At 51.5% G+C, this 16,953-nt stretch overlaps 1 pseudogene; it reads right to left on the bottom strand.

The window, feature by feature from the left end:
• LOC119359319 overlaps positions 1-16,305 on the bottom strand; it is a 33,633-nt pseudogene extending 17,328 nt beyond the window's left edge.
• Between the last annotated feature and the right edge of the window lie 648 nt (positions 16,306-16,953).

Consider the following 16,953-nt stretch of genomic DNA (forward strand, 5'->3'; position numbering starts at 1 on the left):
CTGGCCAGATTATGGCCAACAGGATTGGAATGCGGACGATGAAGAAATTCGACGCCCACCCACCACCCACTTCGTAGCCACTGTCGATGATTTAACTGACATGCTCGACTTTGACTCTGAAGACATCGACGGTATGGACGACGATGTAGGAGACGAACATGAACCAGCGCCAATAGGGCACTGGAAAGCCACCTCATCATACGACATATGCATGGTGGACACACTAAAAGAAGACGACGAGGAGGAGCGGAAGGACGCTACGAAGGCATGTCCCCTCGAGAAGCAGTCAAAGCGGCGGCGTAAGCGCCGCCCCAAATCCTGCCTCGGTAGAAACAACGATCATACAGACCCAACGTTAGAGCAGGGCGAGCCATTGCCAGACCACGAAAACACGGAGAATCAAACCGAACAACCCGACTCTATCAAAGATAATAGTATAGACGACATCACACTAGACAGACACCCGGAGCAACAGAATGCCCATCAAAGGCTTGTTGCCACCGCAAGGAGTCTAAAAAAGCAGAAGCAAAGGCTCAAGGCTGCGCAAGACACACTCCAAATCAGATGGAGCAAAGTACTCAACACAGCAGCAAAGTACGGAGGCAATCGCCCCACCAAGAGCTACCCAAAGCATAGGTTGCTACCTGAATTCGATGAGGAGGCCTTAGACCCCCCACAACCAAAAATTAAAACAGCCATCTGGCCGGATAGACGACCTCATGGCCAACGTAAAGCGGCAAGCAACGCCGCACATAAGCCAATACGTGGTTTACGTGAGGGCTCGCATCAAAAGGACGGCGAAGCCAGATCCATCTATGGACCACGCAAGCGTGCTCCAGCATACGATGCAATACAACAAACATCCTAACATCGCGGTACACCCAGATATAGGGGTGTCGCACACCCCCTATGTTTCACCGATGAGGTGCTGGACCATGAATTTCTAGAGGGATTCAAACCCGTAAACATAGAGGCATACGACGGAACAACAGACCCTGGGGTCTGGATTGAGGAATATATCCTCCATATCCATATGGCTCGGGGAGATGATCTCCACGCCATTAAGTATTTACCCCTCAAACTCAAAGGGCCAGCTCGGCATTGGCTTAAGAGCCTCCCCGAAAACTCCATTAGAAGCTGGGAAGAGCTCGAAGACGCCTTTCAGGAAAATTTTCAAGGGACTTATGTCCGACCTCCGGACGTAGATGATTTGAGTCATATAACTCAATAGCCCGGAGAGTCAGCCCGAAAGCTTTGGAACAGGTTTCTTACTAAAAAGAACCAAATTGTCGACTGTCCGAACGCCGAAGCCTTGGCAGCTATTAAGCATAGCGTCTGTGACGAATGGCTTGCCAAAGACCTCGGCCAAGAAAAGCCGAGAACAATGGTAGCATTAACAAGCCTCATGACCCACTTTTGCGCGGGTGAGGATAGCTGGCTAGCTAGATGTAGCACCAGCGACCCCAGTACATCCGAAGTTAGAGATGGAAACGGGAAATCACCACACAACAACAATAACAAACGCCGGAATAAAGAATACATCACCAAGAGCACGTCAGTAAACGCCAGATTCAAAATCTCTCGGCCAGGTTAGCAAAAGCTGCCCTCTAAAGGCGCCAGAGACGAACTGTCCAGCCTAAACAAAATTCTGGACCAAATATGCCAGATCCATAGCACCCCTGGTAAACCCACTAATCATACCCACAGAGAATGTTGGGTCTTCAAGCAGTCCGGCAAGCTCAACGTCGTACACAAAGGGGAGGATATGCCATGCAAAGACAAGGATTGGCCTCTCAAGCAAGACACTGGGGAACAAAAGAAATTTCCACCAGAAGTCAAAACAGTAAACGTGTTACATGTGATCAAGGGGAGAAACAAAACGGTACTCCCAGAAAAATATGCCCAAGGGCCTATCACCGCGGAGTCCTGCCACTGGTCGTCTCAACCGATCACTTTCGACCATCGTGATTACTCAGCAAGTATCCGGCGTGTAGGATGGGCTGCCCTGGTATTAGACCCAATAATTGACGGATACCACTTCACACGAGTCCTGATGGACGGTGGCACCAGTCTAAACCTGATATACCAGGATACAATCCGCGAAGTGGGGATAGACCCGACGAAAATTTGCCATAGCAATACTACCTTTAAAGGAGTAATGCCGGGCCCAGGGGCTCATTGTACGGGCTCCCTGCTACTAAAGGTTATATTCGGCTTCCCCGATAACTTCCGTAGCGAACATTTAACCTTCCACATCGCTCCATTCCAGAGTGGCTACCAAGCACTACTTGGACGCAAAGCTTTCACTCGCTTTAATGCAATACCGCATTACGCTTCCCTCACGCTCAAGATTCCCGGTCCACGTGGCATCATTACAGTGAATGGAAGTATTGAGCGATCTTTGCGCGCCGAAGAGAGTGCGGCTGCCTTGGCAGCCGCACACTAAAAACGACCTCACCAACTAAAGCATTTAACAGGTCGTCAAGACCTCGGACACGGTTAGACGAGTCCGGCGCAGCTATATGTAATTCATACCGGATCAATGGTCACACCCCTATTACAAATACAAGGGGCTCAACACGCGCAGACAAGTGGCAGTTTTTACTCATCTTGAATTATACATGGTTTTTTAAAAAAACTATCTTTTTGCACGACAACTTTTTCACCTAAGTTCCTCTCTTTTACAGATGATCATTGTGCTACACCCGTCCAAGATACGGCACAACGGAGACACAGGCGCAGACGTGCAGCAGGGACCCGCTCCAAGGATTCTTTTTAGATTAAGACCCTGTGTAAACCTTTTTTACTGTCTCTTGTTGATACACATCCACCGAATTCTCAGCACAATTGAGAAGGATGCTGACATCTTGGCATATGGCCACGTCAGAATAATGCACGTACCTGGACACAAGGGGCTTCTCACAAAGGGCACTATTTAGGCCCGGTTTATACCATAAAGACCGAATACCTTAGGGAGTGTTCGGCATCACAAGTTTGGCCTTATATGCATCAGCTCTGAATCATTGTCTTTGGTCAAGTGTTGGGTTTGCCCGGCTCCTGTGTTTTGGTGCCTTACGTTCCGCTTTACCGGCTAAGGCAGCACCAGGAGAACTACTGCGATTGTGCCCTGGTTCATCCAGACGAGCACCTCAGTGGAGAAAGCCGAAAACTAACTGTCATGATATAGCGTGAGACTGGTCAACCACTCGATGACCTATAGGGATGTTATAATTCCTCCGCCTTAACGAAGGGCCGTTTCCCAGCCAGGCATGTACGCACCTCGAGATTGGGAGAGTGCGGAGCCACCAGGGGCTATCTAGTAGCCCCACTGTCAAACTCCTATGGCTAAGTGAAAGTGTTAAAGCATTATAGTCCGGTTGCCTTGTTCGCTGCGCTATCACCTCCTTAATAGGACCAATACGTTGGTTTAATTGTGAACACGCGTTTTTTGCGAGCACCCCCGCATTATATGCGTGGGGGCTGAAGCCGACGACTGCAATCTTTCAGGTTATACACACGTATACATAAACGACCGCACAGGAGGCATCATATTACTTTCGGGCAAAAGTATAAACACAGCCTAATAAAATTTCATAAAAACATTGTGTTTACAATGGGAATACATGTCACTCAAACATAATATTCTTCAAGCACTGGGCCTCTATCAAACGAGCACCCTCGATAACCTCCTCGAAATAGTGCTCGGCAGCCACTCGGCCTATGGCCGAACCCTGCGCGGCAACAACGGTAGCGTCCATCTCTGCCCAGTATGCTTTAACACGGGCAAGGGCCATCCGCGAGCCTTCTATGCACGCCGACCTCTTCATCGCATTAATGCGTGGCAGCGCACCAAGGACCTGCTGCACTAAGCTGAAATAGTTGTTCGGCTTTGGCTTTTCCAGCCATAGTTGATCCATGACAGACCCCATCGCGAGTCCGGACAACCTATTTAGTTCGGCCCATTCGGCTAGCTGATCAGTCAAAGGAAGCGGACGCTCTGGAACGTTGAATTGCGACCAGAACAGCTTGTCCACCCCACGATCTGCTTGACCTTGGAAGTATTTGGCCGTATCGGCAACGCTCGCCGCCAAGTCCATATATGCATCTGCCGAACTACACAGCCGATCCAGAGGGGCATACCGTGGATCTCCGAATTTCCTCCGTAGCATGAAGGGCTTCCCAGCCGCAATATCCCCGGCTTCCCGCAGCTCCTCCTTCTTCGCTCTCATAGCAGAGCGGGTGTCTTTGTCCGCCATCGTGGCCTTCTCAAGGTCCGTTGCCTTCGCTCGGTTTTCTTTTTCAAGAAGTCGGCAACGGTCGGCAGTGTCTTTTAATTCTACGGCCATCTTGGCCATCTTCTCTTTGCTCTCGCAATGTGTGGCCTTCTTGGCTTTCAACTCTTCGGTCGCCTTCAAAGCAACCACATTACCAATCCTCGCTTGTTCCTTGGCTCGGGCGAGCTCCGCCCGAAGGGCCTCCACGGTGGCAGCTCCGTCTGCAGTCACAATATATTAAAGATACTGTCATCATGCTGCTCTTATTGTGTGACATTCACCAGAAAGCATTACTTACCCTGTGATTCATCAAGCCTCTTGTTAACAAGCTCGATGTCGGCGTCTGCCGCATCCAGTTGCCGTTTTAATTCGGCAAACTCACTAGTCCGGCTAGCCACCGGAGCTTCCACCACCTGCACACAAAGGCAGTCCGGTTATTGCCTGGGACTATGATCCTCTGTTCGTCGCCGTTCTCGACGACAAACAGAGTCTCAGGGGCTACTATCTACATAGGGCACACCTAACATGTGCGGTACTATCACATATTATCTCACGTACCTCAAAGCCTGTCAGTAGACTCATAAAGGCTTCATGTAATCCGCGTTCGGCGGACGAAATTCTTTCCATCACCATACCCATCAGCATACGGTGTTCTTCTGAGATGGCCACTCGCCCCAACAGCTCCCTCAGAACGTCCGAGCGCATACCAGACGATGTCAGACTCCTTTGTTCGCTCTCCTCGAAAGCCGGACGCTAGGGACTTCGGGGGTCTATGTGATTATCTTCTGGCCTCACCGGATCCGGAGAGGCCCTCCGCAACGACACTTCGGGTCGCCCGCTTCTTGAGCGGAGGAGTCCAGGGGAGGCGTTTCGCTCTCCATCATCTCCGGAAGAAGATCCCCCGAAGATGAGCTCAGCTGAGAAGGGCTAAGACCCAAACTGCAAGATATATGCGGCGGTTATTTTCTCAGAAGAAAGATAGTATACCTTCACTATTAAAGTATTTTTTGGATCACTTATGACTTGTTGGAGGGCTGATCCCCCCGCGGACTTTGTGCGGCAAAAGCACCCACCGAGGCAGGACCCTCTGTGGGAGACTTCTTCTCCCGTTTGGAGGCCTCGGCTTCCGGATCCTCGGAAGCAGTCCTTTTCCTCCCCCGGTTGTCCTCCTTCATGGAGGCGCTCATTCCCTCGGTTGGAACTGGTAGCGACGGGGGCCCGCGTCCGCCCGTATTATCCCCCCGTATCTTCCCTCGAGGGATCCGGGCAAGGTGCAAGCTCGAGCATCTTTTCCAATACCGGATTTTCCAAACCCTCAGGGAGGGGGGCCAAACACCGAATCATCTTCGCCTTTGTTAGCCAGTTTTGGTCAAAGAGCGAACTCTCAGAAATAACTTCATGATGAATAAAAGACAGTGTGTTCAGCTAGAGGATTTCTTACTTGTTCGGCGGCGCGGTTACTGCTCAGGCCCACGTCCTTGGTAGTATCCGGACACTCTATTTGAGGTCCGAAGAATGACTTGTACATCTCCTCGTGCGTCAGGCTGAGGAAACTTTGAATGGCACGCGGCCCTTCCGGGTTGAACTCCTACAAGCGAAGGGGCCGACGTTTGCAAGGCTGGACTTGACGAACCAGCATAACTTTCATTACCACAACCAAATTAAAATCTCCCTTGAAGAGATCTTGAATGCGGCTTTGCAGTATAGGCACGTCCTTGGCTGGACCCCAGCTCAGGCCTCTGCTGATCCATGACATCAGTTGTGGTGGGGGGCCCGGGCAGAAGGCGGGGGCAGCCGCCCACTTGGCACTTCTGGGAGCCTTCATGTAAAACCACTCTTGTTGCCATAATTCGGACACCTCTGGAAAGGAACCTTTCGGCCATGTAGCTCCTGCTATCTAGCTTATTGATGCGCCTCCGCACGCTGCATGTTGCCCCTCGATCATCTTAGGCTTCACTTCAAAGGTCTTGAGCCACAAGCCGAAGTGGGGGGTAATGCGGAGGAAGGCTTCACACACGACAATAAATGTCGAGATGTGGAGAAAGGAGTCCGGGGCTAGATCGTGGAAATCTAGCCCTAGTAGAACATCAAACCCCTGACGAAGGGATCCAGAGTGAGGCCTAGGCCTCGGAGGAAGTAGGAGACGAACACAACGTTCTCGTTGGGTTCGGGAGTAGGGACGACCTGCCCTCGAGCAGGCAGCCGATCCGAAACCTCGGCGGTCAGGTATCTCGCCTCCCTCAACTTTTTGATGTCCTCTTCCATAACGGAGGAGGTCATCCATCGGCCTTGAAGGCTGGATCCAGACATGATTGAAGATCCGGAGCACCTGACCTGGGCTTTGAGTGTTAGAACTCAAGGCGGGGAAGGGGTTCGATTGAGCATGAGAGGGAAAAGACGAAAACCTTGTCCCTTTATAAAGAGGGTGAATATCAAGCGTCCCCTCCGTAGCCGTTTAGGACTTGCCTATAATCTAGGAGTCCTAGACACGGTTGGGTTACCCATGCCCGTATTAATGAGAATCCCGTAATAAGGGGACACGATCTCTGCTTTGGCAAGACGTGTCAAAAAACTGCCTCGCGTTATGTGCGGGGCTGGTTAAAGGAAACGGTTCGAATAATCACCAGGCCATGACATAACGTTATGCTGCCAAAACAAGCCAGCAAATTAGATCTGCGAAAATATTATTCTCTCTACGGTGGAATGTGGAACTTATTTTACAGGGTCGGACACTATCCTCGTATTCAAATTCTTCTATGATGTATTCGGAGAAGGAACCCGCCTTGCAATGCCGAAGACAATACTGCGCGCCGGACTCATTGTCATTGAAGCCTGGTTCAGGGGCTACTGAGGGAGTCCTGGATTAGGGGGTCTCCGGACAGCCGGACTATCTCCATTGGCCGGACTGTTAGACTATGAAGATACAAGATTGAAGACTTCGTCTCGTATCCGGATGGGACTCTACTTGGCGTGGAAGGCAAGCTAGGCAATACGGATATGGATATCTCCTCCTTTGTAACCAACCTTGTGTAACCCTAACCCTCTCCGGTGTCTATATAAACCGAAGGGTTTTAGTCCATAGGACAACAACCATAACATACAATCATACCATAGGCTAACTTCTAAGGTTTAGCCTCTCCGATTTCGTGGTAGATCTACTCTTGTACTACCCATATCATCAATATTAACCAAGCAAGACATAGGGTTTTACCTCCATCAAGAGGGCCCGAACCTGGGTAAAACATCGTGTCCCCTGCCTCCTGTTACCATCCGGCCTAGACGCACAGTTCGGGACCCCCTACCCGAGATCCACTGGTTTTGAAACCGACACACACCCACTAGTTTCTTTTGTTGAGCTTTCATACACTTATAGCTCTAGTGCATCCGTTGCATGGCAATCCCTACTCACTCACATTGATATCTATTAATGGGCATCTCAATAGCCCGTTGATACGCCTAGTTGATGTGAGACTATCTTCTCCGTTTTTGTCTTCTCCACAACCACCATTCTATTCCACCTATAGTGCTATGTCCATGGCTCACGCTCATGTATTGCGTGAAGATTGAAAAAGTTTGAGAACATCAAAAGTATGAAACAATTGCTTGGCTTGTCATCGGGGTTGTGCATGATTTAAATATTTTGTGTGGTGAAGATGGAGCATAGCCAGACTATATGATTTTGTAGGGATAACTTTCTTTGGCCATGTTATTTTGAGAAGTCATGATTGCTTTGTTAGTATGCTTGAAGTATTATTATTTTTATGTCAATATGAACTTTTGTCCTGAATCTTTCGGATCTGAATATTCATATCACAAGTAAGAAGAATTACATTGAAATTATGCCAACTAGCATTCCACATCAAAAATTATCTTTTTTATCATTTACCTACTCGAGGACGAGCAGGAATTAACCTTGGGGATGCTTGATACGTCTCCAACGTATCTATAATTTTTCATTGCTCCATGCTATATTATCTACTGTTTTGGGCAATATTGGGCTTTGAGGGAGTCCTGGATTAGGCGGTGTTCGGATAGCCAGACTATACCTTCAGCCGGACTCCTGGACTATGAAGATACAAGATTGAATACTTCGTCCCATGTCCGGAAGGGACATTGCTTGGCGTGGAAGGCAAGCTTGGCGATACGGATATACAGATCTCCTACCATTGTAACCGACTTTGTGTAACCCTAACCCTCTCCGGTGTCTATATAAACCGGAGGGTTTAGGTCCGTAGGACAACATACACAACAACAATCATACCATAGGCTAGCTTCTAGGGTTTAGCCTCTCTGATCTCGTGGTAGATCTACTCTTGTACTACCCATATCATCAATATTAATCAAGCAGGACGTAGGGTTTTACCTCCATCAAGAGGGCCCGAACCTGGGTAAAACTTCGTGTCCCCTGCCTCCTGTTACCATCCGGCCTAGACGCACAGTTCGGGACCCCCTACCCGAGATCGGCCGGTTTTGACACCGACATTGGTGCTTTCATTGAGAGTTCCTCTGTGTCGTCGCCGTTAGGCTTGATGGCTCCTACGATCATCAATAGCGATGCAGTCTAGGGTGAGACCTTCCTCCCCGGAAAGATGTTCGTCTTCAGCGGCTTCGCACTGCGGGCCAATTCACTTGGCCATCTGGAGCAGATCGAAAGCTATGCCCCTGGCCGTCAGGTCAGATTTGGAAGTTTAAACTACACGGCCGACATCCGCGGGGACTTGATCTTCGACGGATTCGAGCCACTGCCGAGCTCGCCACGCTGTCACGACGAGCATGATCTAGCTCTGCCGCCGAACAGTGCCCTGGAGGCCGCACCCACATCGGCTTCGACCCTTAATCCGGAGCCAACTGCACCGATCGAGGATGGGTGGTTGGACACCGCCTCGGGGGCTGCGATTCCAACGGCGATCGAGCTGAACACCAGCCCCGCACTCCGCGAGACTCATGACTCCAAGGAGCCAGACTCCTCTCCGAACTCCGAACCCCTCACGCCCCTGCCGATCATGGAGTTTACTGCCGCAGACATCTTTCAGCACTCGCCTTTCGGTGATATTCTGAAGACACTAAAGTCTCTCTCTTTATCAGGAGAGCCCTGGCCGGACTATGGTCAGCAAGGTTGGGATACAGACGATGAAGAAATTCAAAGCCCACCCACCACCCACTTTGTAGCCACTGCCGATGATCTAACCGACATGCTCGACTTCGATTCCGAAGACATCGACGGTATGGACGCCGATGCAGGAGACGATGAAGAACCAGCGCCTATCGGGCCATGGAAAGCCACCTCATCATCTGACATATGCATGGTGGACACCCCAAAAGAAGGAGATGGCTATGGAACAACGGAGGATGACCCCTCCAAGAAACAGCCTAAGCGCCGATGTCAGCGGCGCCGCTCAAAATCCCGCCAAAACAAATACGGTGACTCCAGCACAAGAGATAATAATACTCCAGAGAGTGCCGAAGAAAACCCCCTCCAGCAAAACATAGCACAGGAGGATGGAGAAGCCAACCCTCATGAGAGAGCGGCAGATAGAGAGGTCGAGGAGGACAATTATATGCCTCCCTCCGAAGACGAGGCAAGCCTAGACGACGACGAGTTCGTCGTGCCAGAGGCTCCCGTCGAGCAAGAGTGTTTTCAATGCAGGCTTATGGCCACGGCAAGAAGCCTCAAGAAAAAACAGCAACAGCTTAGAGCTGATCAAGATTTGCTAGTCGACAGATGGACTGAAGTCCTTGCGACCGAAGAACATAAACTCGAACGCCCCTCCAAGAGCTACCCAAAGCGCAGGTTGCTACCCCGACTAGAGGAGGAAGCATTTAAACCTGCATCACCTGCACTCGATACGGCCGATCGGCCACCTCGTGGCTGCGACAGAGAGGCCTCTCGGCCCTCCACTCAAGCCGCACCCCGTACCAAGGCATGGGAAAATGCGCCGGACCTGAGAGATATGTTGGAGGACAAGGCAAGGCAAACAAGATTGATCTACGGATCGCGTGGGCGCCCCACGACTTGAGATGGTAACCGTCACACCGGCCACAAATTCGGCAGGGCCGAACATAGTAGACGAATCTCATTGGAGCTACGTCGTGATATAGCCCAGTACAGAGGCGCCGCACACCCACTATGCTTCACATACGAAATAATGGATCATCAAATCCCCGAGGGTTTCAAACCCGAAAACATCGAATCATATGATGGCACAACAGATCCTGCGGTATGGATCGAGGATTATCTCCTTCATATCCACATGGCCCGCGGCGATGATTTCCACGCCATCAAATACCTCCCACTCAAGCTTAAAGGAATAGCTCGGCATTGGCTTAGCAGCTTGCCAACAGGATCAATCAGTTGTTGGGAGGACCTGGAAGCCGCATTCCTCGACAATTTCCAGGGCACTTATGTGCGACCCCCAGACGCCGATGACCTAAGTCACGTAATTCAGCAGCCAGAAGAATCGGCCAGGCAATTCTGGACACGGTTCTTAACAAAGAAAAATCAAATAGTCGACTGTCCGGACGCTGAGGCCCTAGCAGCCTTCAAGCACAATATCCGTGACGAGTGGCTTGCCCGGCACCTTGGACAGGAAAAGCTGAAATCTATGGCAGCACTCACGACACTCATGACCCGCTTTTGCGCGGGAGAAGACAGCTGGCTTGCTCGTAGCAACAATATGACCAAGAACCCTGGTAATTCGGATACTAGGGACAGTAGTGGCAGGTCGCGTCGCAACAAGCAGAAGCGCCGCATTAATGGCGACAATGCTGAGGATACGGCAGTTAATGCCGGATTTAGAGGCTATAAATCCGGTCAGCGGAAAAAGCCATTCAAAAGAAATCCTAAGGGCCCGTCCAGTTTGGACCGAATACTCGACCGCTTGTGCCAGATACATGACACCCCCGAAAAGCCAGCCAATCACACCAACAGGGATTGTTGGGTGTTCAAGCAGGCAGGCAAGTTAAATGCCGAAAATACAGACAAGGGGCTGCATAGCGATGACGACAAAGAGCCCCGGCTGCCGAACAACAGTGGACAGAAGGGTTTTCCCCCACAAGTGCGGATGGTGAACATGATATACGCAACCCACATCCCCAAGAGCGAGCGGAAGCGCGCGTTAAGGGACGTATACGCGATAGAGCCAGTCGCCCCAAAGTTCAACCCATGGTCCTCCTGCCCGATCACCTTTGATCGGAGGGACCATCCCACTAGCACCCGTCATGGCGGATTCACCGCATTGGTTCTAGACCCAATCATTAACGGATTTCATCTCACTAGAGTCCTTATGGACGGCGGCAGTAGCCTGAACCTGCTTTACCAGGATACAGTGCGGAAAATGGGCATATATCCCTCGAGGATTAGGCCCACCAAAACGACCTTTAAAGGCGTAATACCAGGTGTAGAGGCCAACTGTACAGGCTCAGTCACACTTGAAGTGGTCTTCGGATCTCCGGATAATTTCCGAAGCGAGGAGTTAATCTTTGACATAGTCCCATTCTGCAGTGGCTATCACGCACTGCTCGGATGAACCGCATTCACCAAGTTCAATGCGGTACCGCACTATGCATACCTTAAGCTCATGATTCCAGGCCCTCGGGGAGTAATTACGGTCAACGGAAACACCGAACGGTGGAGCACACGGCGGCCCTCGCAGCGAAAGTACAAAGCAGCCTCTCCAGGCAGTTCTCCAGTCCGGCCATTAAACGACCGGACACCGTCAAGCGCGCCCGGAGTAACCCACAACAAGACCGCCTGGCACGATCCAAGCAGGCATAGCAATGCGGCCCCAACCCCAGCCCTCGCAAAAAGGCGACGCCAGTGCTTCACGTACATAACTACGCTCTAGAAATACCATGGGTACAGGGGGAGGGGCACCATCACGGCATGCCCAAAACACGGCTTAAACCGCACCAGGGTCTGCCGATTTTTTAATTTTCTCTTACTTTCAGGACTCCATTCTTCGGAAGGCCTGCTCGGCAGTTCAATTGCCGCACAAACGATGCAAGAACCAGGGAAGCAGACAAGGCACACCGCATTACAGAACTCCCAAGTGGTCTCTATCACGAGCAATATACCTTACCTTTCCGCAGCCTGCCCCTGGAACGGACATGTTAAATAGTCCAACCTTTTGCTTACCGCATTGTTTGTATCGTTCTGCTTTGATTGCAGCCCTTTTTAATAAACAATGCATAGCTTTTGTCTATTTTCGCATTACTCTTTTTCCATAAATATATGTTCCTTAACGACATGTTGCACCCGTACACTTTGGTACGTCCAAAATACGCCAGGGGCTTTAGTATCCCTCAATATGATGTGAGAAGTCCGAACACTTTAACAAGTTCGGCACCCCGAACTTATAGAATTATATGCATTGGCTCCGAATCATGTCTTGGGTCAATATTTGGGTTTGCCCGGCTCCTATGTTTTGGTGCCTTACGTTCCGCTATATCGGCTAAGGTAGCACTAGGAGAGCCACTGCGATTGTGCTCCAGTTGAGCTGGGTCGAGCACCTCAGTGGAGAAAGCTAAAACTGACTGTCATGATGAAGCGAGAGTTGGTCGCTGTTCGAGAGGTTTTTCGAGTCCCTAAAGACTTATGCCGCTTAGAGCGAGGAGCCGGCTCTGTCCGGCCAAAGGCGTGGATAGCGCCCCAAACTCAGTCTTCCGAATACCAAGGGCTTCGCTGAAATTTAAAATTACAGAATTCTATGGCTAAGTGAGAGTGTTCACGCATTATAGACCGAGTGCCTTTTTCGTTGGGCTGAACGCCTCCCTCGAAGGACCCAAACATGGGAAAAAGAGCGCTCAGGTTTATCCCCGAACACCCCAGCACTAGTGGCACGGGGGCAGAAGCCGACGACTCCCCATTTCTCAGTATTGATAAACAGCAGCACAGAAGGTAATATTTTAAATTCCAACAGCATTGCTTAGCGCATATGAACAAGTTTTCAGCGCACAGGACAAAACGAGCAAGTTTCACTCAAAAATTACATCCCTAGAACATTCATCCTCCACAAGGCAGGCACCCTTCAGAACATCCTTATAATAATTCTCGAGCTTGCGATGCTCTTTCCTCGGCGGTGGCCCGTCCTTCACAAGCTTCTCAACGTCCAGCTTGCCCCAGTGCACCTTAGCACGGGCAAGGGCCCTACGGGCATCTTCAATGTAGACAGAGCGCTTGATGACTTCGAGCCTTGGACAGGCCTCCACCAGCCGCCGCACCAGACCAAAATAGCTCCCAGGCAGAGCCTCTCCAGGCCACAGCCGAACTATGAGGCCCTTCATGGCCTGTTTGGCTGCCTTGTGGAGCTCGACCAGTTGCTTCAGCTGGTCGCTCAGGGGCACGGGGTGTCCAGCCTCAGCGTACTGAGACCAGAATACCTTCTCTGTCGAGCTTCCCTCCTCAGCTCGGTAAAATGCGGTGGCATCGGACACACTCCGGGGAAGATCTGCAAACGCTCCTAGAGAGCTCCGGATTCGGGTAAGTAACAAGTAACTCACATTTATGTGTTTTCTTTGCATAAAGAATGCCTTACCCACCGCTATCTTCTTCACCTCATCCAACTCCTGGAGGGTTTTCTGGGATTCGACCTTGGCAGACTCGGCATTTTTAATAGCCACCGCGAGCTCAGACGCTCGCGTCTTTGAGTCAAGCTCCAAACTCTCATGTTTTTTCATGAGAACCTGGAGCTCTTGCTGTACCTTGCCAACCTGGGCCTCGTACCTCTCCCGCTCGATGCGCTTCGTGGTCGCCCTCTTCTCGGCCTCGACCAGCTCTTGCTTAAGGGTCGCCACCTCAGACGTGGCCCCTACAATAGCCATGATAATCCTGTCATTTTTTGCAATTGCACCTTTTTATATATATTTAAACAAGGTATTACTTACCTTCATTGTCCTCGAGCTGCTTCTTGGCACGCCCGAGCTCCTGCTTGGTCCGCTCAAGGTTCTGCTTTAACGTGTCCACTTCCGCGGTCAGTGCGGCGTACGCAAGCAGGGAAGCCTGCATACGCATATTGACTCCTTTTTGTTAGACTCCTGCGAATTTTATTTGATCCTCTATTCGGCTTTTCTTTTCGAACGCCAAACAGAGCATCAGGGGCTACTGTCTATGCGGTAATATTATTTACACATTCTTTACTTACCTCAAAGCCTGTTAAAAGGCTACTACAAGCTTCAGTCAGTCCGCTCTTGCCGGACTAAACCTTCCGGACCACCGCACTCATAATGGTGCGGTGCTCCTCGTCAATGGAGGCGCCTAGGAGCGCCTCTAACAGATTGTCCGGCGCCTCCGGTTGGACGGGGGTCACTGGGACGGTGGGCTTGCTCCTCTTGGAAGGAGGTCGCCCGCCGTACTCTGGAACCTTTGAAGGTTCCAGAGTGGTGTCCGGCCTTGAGTCGGACTTGGAGCCCTGGGGGGTTTTATCCCCTTTACTCCTGTAGTCTGGGAGGTCGCCTTGCGGCGCCTCCAGGACCACTTCCTCCCGGCTTGGAACTTGTTGAGACAACACTTCGGCGTCGTCCGCAGGGCGGGGGGAGGAAGCCGTCGGAAGCAAATTCACATCCGGCGAGTCCAGTGAACCGCTCGACGATGCGTCGAGCCGGTCTTTGGGTGGGCTGCATAATCATATTCGACATAAGGGAAAGCTGTGCAATAAAGGAATACTATGAATTACTCTGGTATCCGGATACTTACGATTTCACCAGGGGCTTGGCCCTGAGCGGCCACTCCTCTTCGCCGTCATCGGCGTCGGTGGAGTAGTCCGGAGGAAGGGTCTTCCCCTTCTTGGACCCTCCGGCCTCCCCAGAGAGGGCGGCCTTCCTTTTCTTCTCTCCTCCCGCTAGAGGGGGAGAGGTATCTTCTTCTTCCTCCTCATCTTCGCGGGAGGAATGCGCCTCGGAACCGCCGGATGATGGATCCGACACCTCCTGGCGCCGGGCACTCTTTCGAGTCCCCGTGGCCTTTTTCGCGGCCCTCTTCTCCGGCACCACATAGGGTGCCGGAACCAGCAGCTTCGCCAAGCGAGCGTCCGCTGGGCCTTCGGGCAAAGGAGCCGGACAGTTGATCTGTCCGGACGTCTTCTGCCAATCCTGTCAAAGGTAAGGGAGCTTAGATCCCGCATGGAGTCAAACTATGAAAAACTGATACCCTGTAAAAGGAAAAAACAGCTTACCGCATGAGCGTGGCGCTGTGTACTAAATCCGCGATCCTCGGTAGCGGATGCGGGGGCCTGGGCGCCCTTGAAAAGCACCTTCCAGGCATCTTCGTACGTCGTGTTGAAGAGCCTGCTCAGAGTTCGGTGTCGCGTCGGGTCGAACTCCCACAGGTTGAAAGCCCGTTGTTGACACGGGAGGATCAGGCGGATGAGCATAACCTGGACTACGTTGACAAGTTTGAGATTCTTGTCCACTAGGGTGTGGACGCATGTTTGGAGTCCGGTCAGCTCTCCTTTTTTACCCCACGACAGGCCCGTCTCCTTCCAGGAGGTGAGCCACGTAAGGGGTCCGGATCGGAACTCGGGGGCTGCGACCCACTCAGGGTCGCGCGGCTCGGTGATGTAAAACCACCCCGATTGCCACCCCTTCAGGGTCTCCACAAAGGAGCCCTCGAGCCATAAGACGTTGGGCATCTTGCCCACCATGGCGCCTCCGCACTCCGCCTGGTTGCCGCGCACCACCTTCGGCTTGACGTTGAAAGTCTTGAGCCATAGGCGAAATGGGGGCGGATGCGGAGGAAAGCCTCGCACACGACGATAAACGCCGAGATGTTGAGGACAAAGTTCGGGGCTAGATGGTGGAAATCCAGGCCATAGTAGAACATGAGCCCCCAGACAAATGGGTGGAGAGCGAAGCCCTGTCCGCGAAGGAAATGGGGGAGGAACACCACCCTCTCATGGGGCCTAGGGGTGGGGATGAGCTGCCCCTTTTCGGGAAGCCGGTACACGATATTGTTGGACAGGTATCCGGCCTTCCTTAGTTTTTTGATGTGTCCCTCCGTGACGGGGGAGACCATCCACTTGCCTCCCACTCCGGACATGGATGGAGAAGGTTGAGGTGGGGAGTGCGGACTTGGGCGCTGGAGCTCGAGTGCGCGGGAATGGATAGGCAAAGGAGGAAGAAGGCGTAGGTAAAAAGGTGGATCCTTATCCCCTTATATGGGTGGACGCAACTACGTGTCCCCACCAGCCTGGTAAAACTCGCTTATCTCCAAGCGCCGTAATCAATGGCGTGGTTGGGTTACCCACGCCCGTATTGATGAGAATCCCGGAATAAGGGGACACGATCTCTGCTTTGACAAGACGTGCCAAGGAAACCGCCTCGCATGCACTGAGGTGGGGTAATAAAACGACTCGGATAAAGGCTTGGCCGTGGTGTGTCACACTACGGAATACATCAGCAGATTAGATTTGTGTAAATATTATTCTCTCTATGGCAATATGTGGAAACTTATTTTGCAGAGCCGGACACTATCTTTGTGTTCAAAATCTTCTATTAAGTACTTGGAGGAGGAACCCGCCTTGCAATGTCGAAGACAATCTGTGCGCTGGACTCGTCTTCATTGAAGCCTGGTTCAGGGGCTACTGAGGGAGTCCTGGATTAGGGGGTGTTCGGATAGCCGGACTATACCTTCAGCCGGACTCCTGGACTATGAAGATACAAGATTGAAGACTTCGTCCCGTGTCCG

The sequence above is a fragment of the Triticum dicoccoides genome, chromosome 2A (genome assembly GCF_002162155.2).
Source record: "Triticum dicoccoides isolate Atlit2015 ecotype Zavitan chromosome 2A, WEW_v2.0, whole genome shotgun sequence".
NCBI lineage: Eukaryota > Viridiplantae > Streptophyta > Magnoliopsida > Poales > Poaceae > Triticum > Triticum dicoccoides.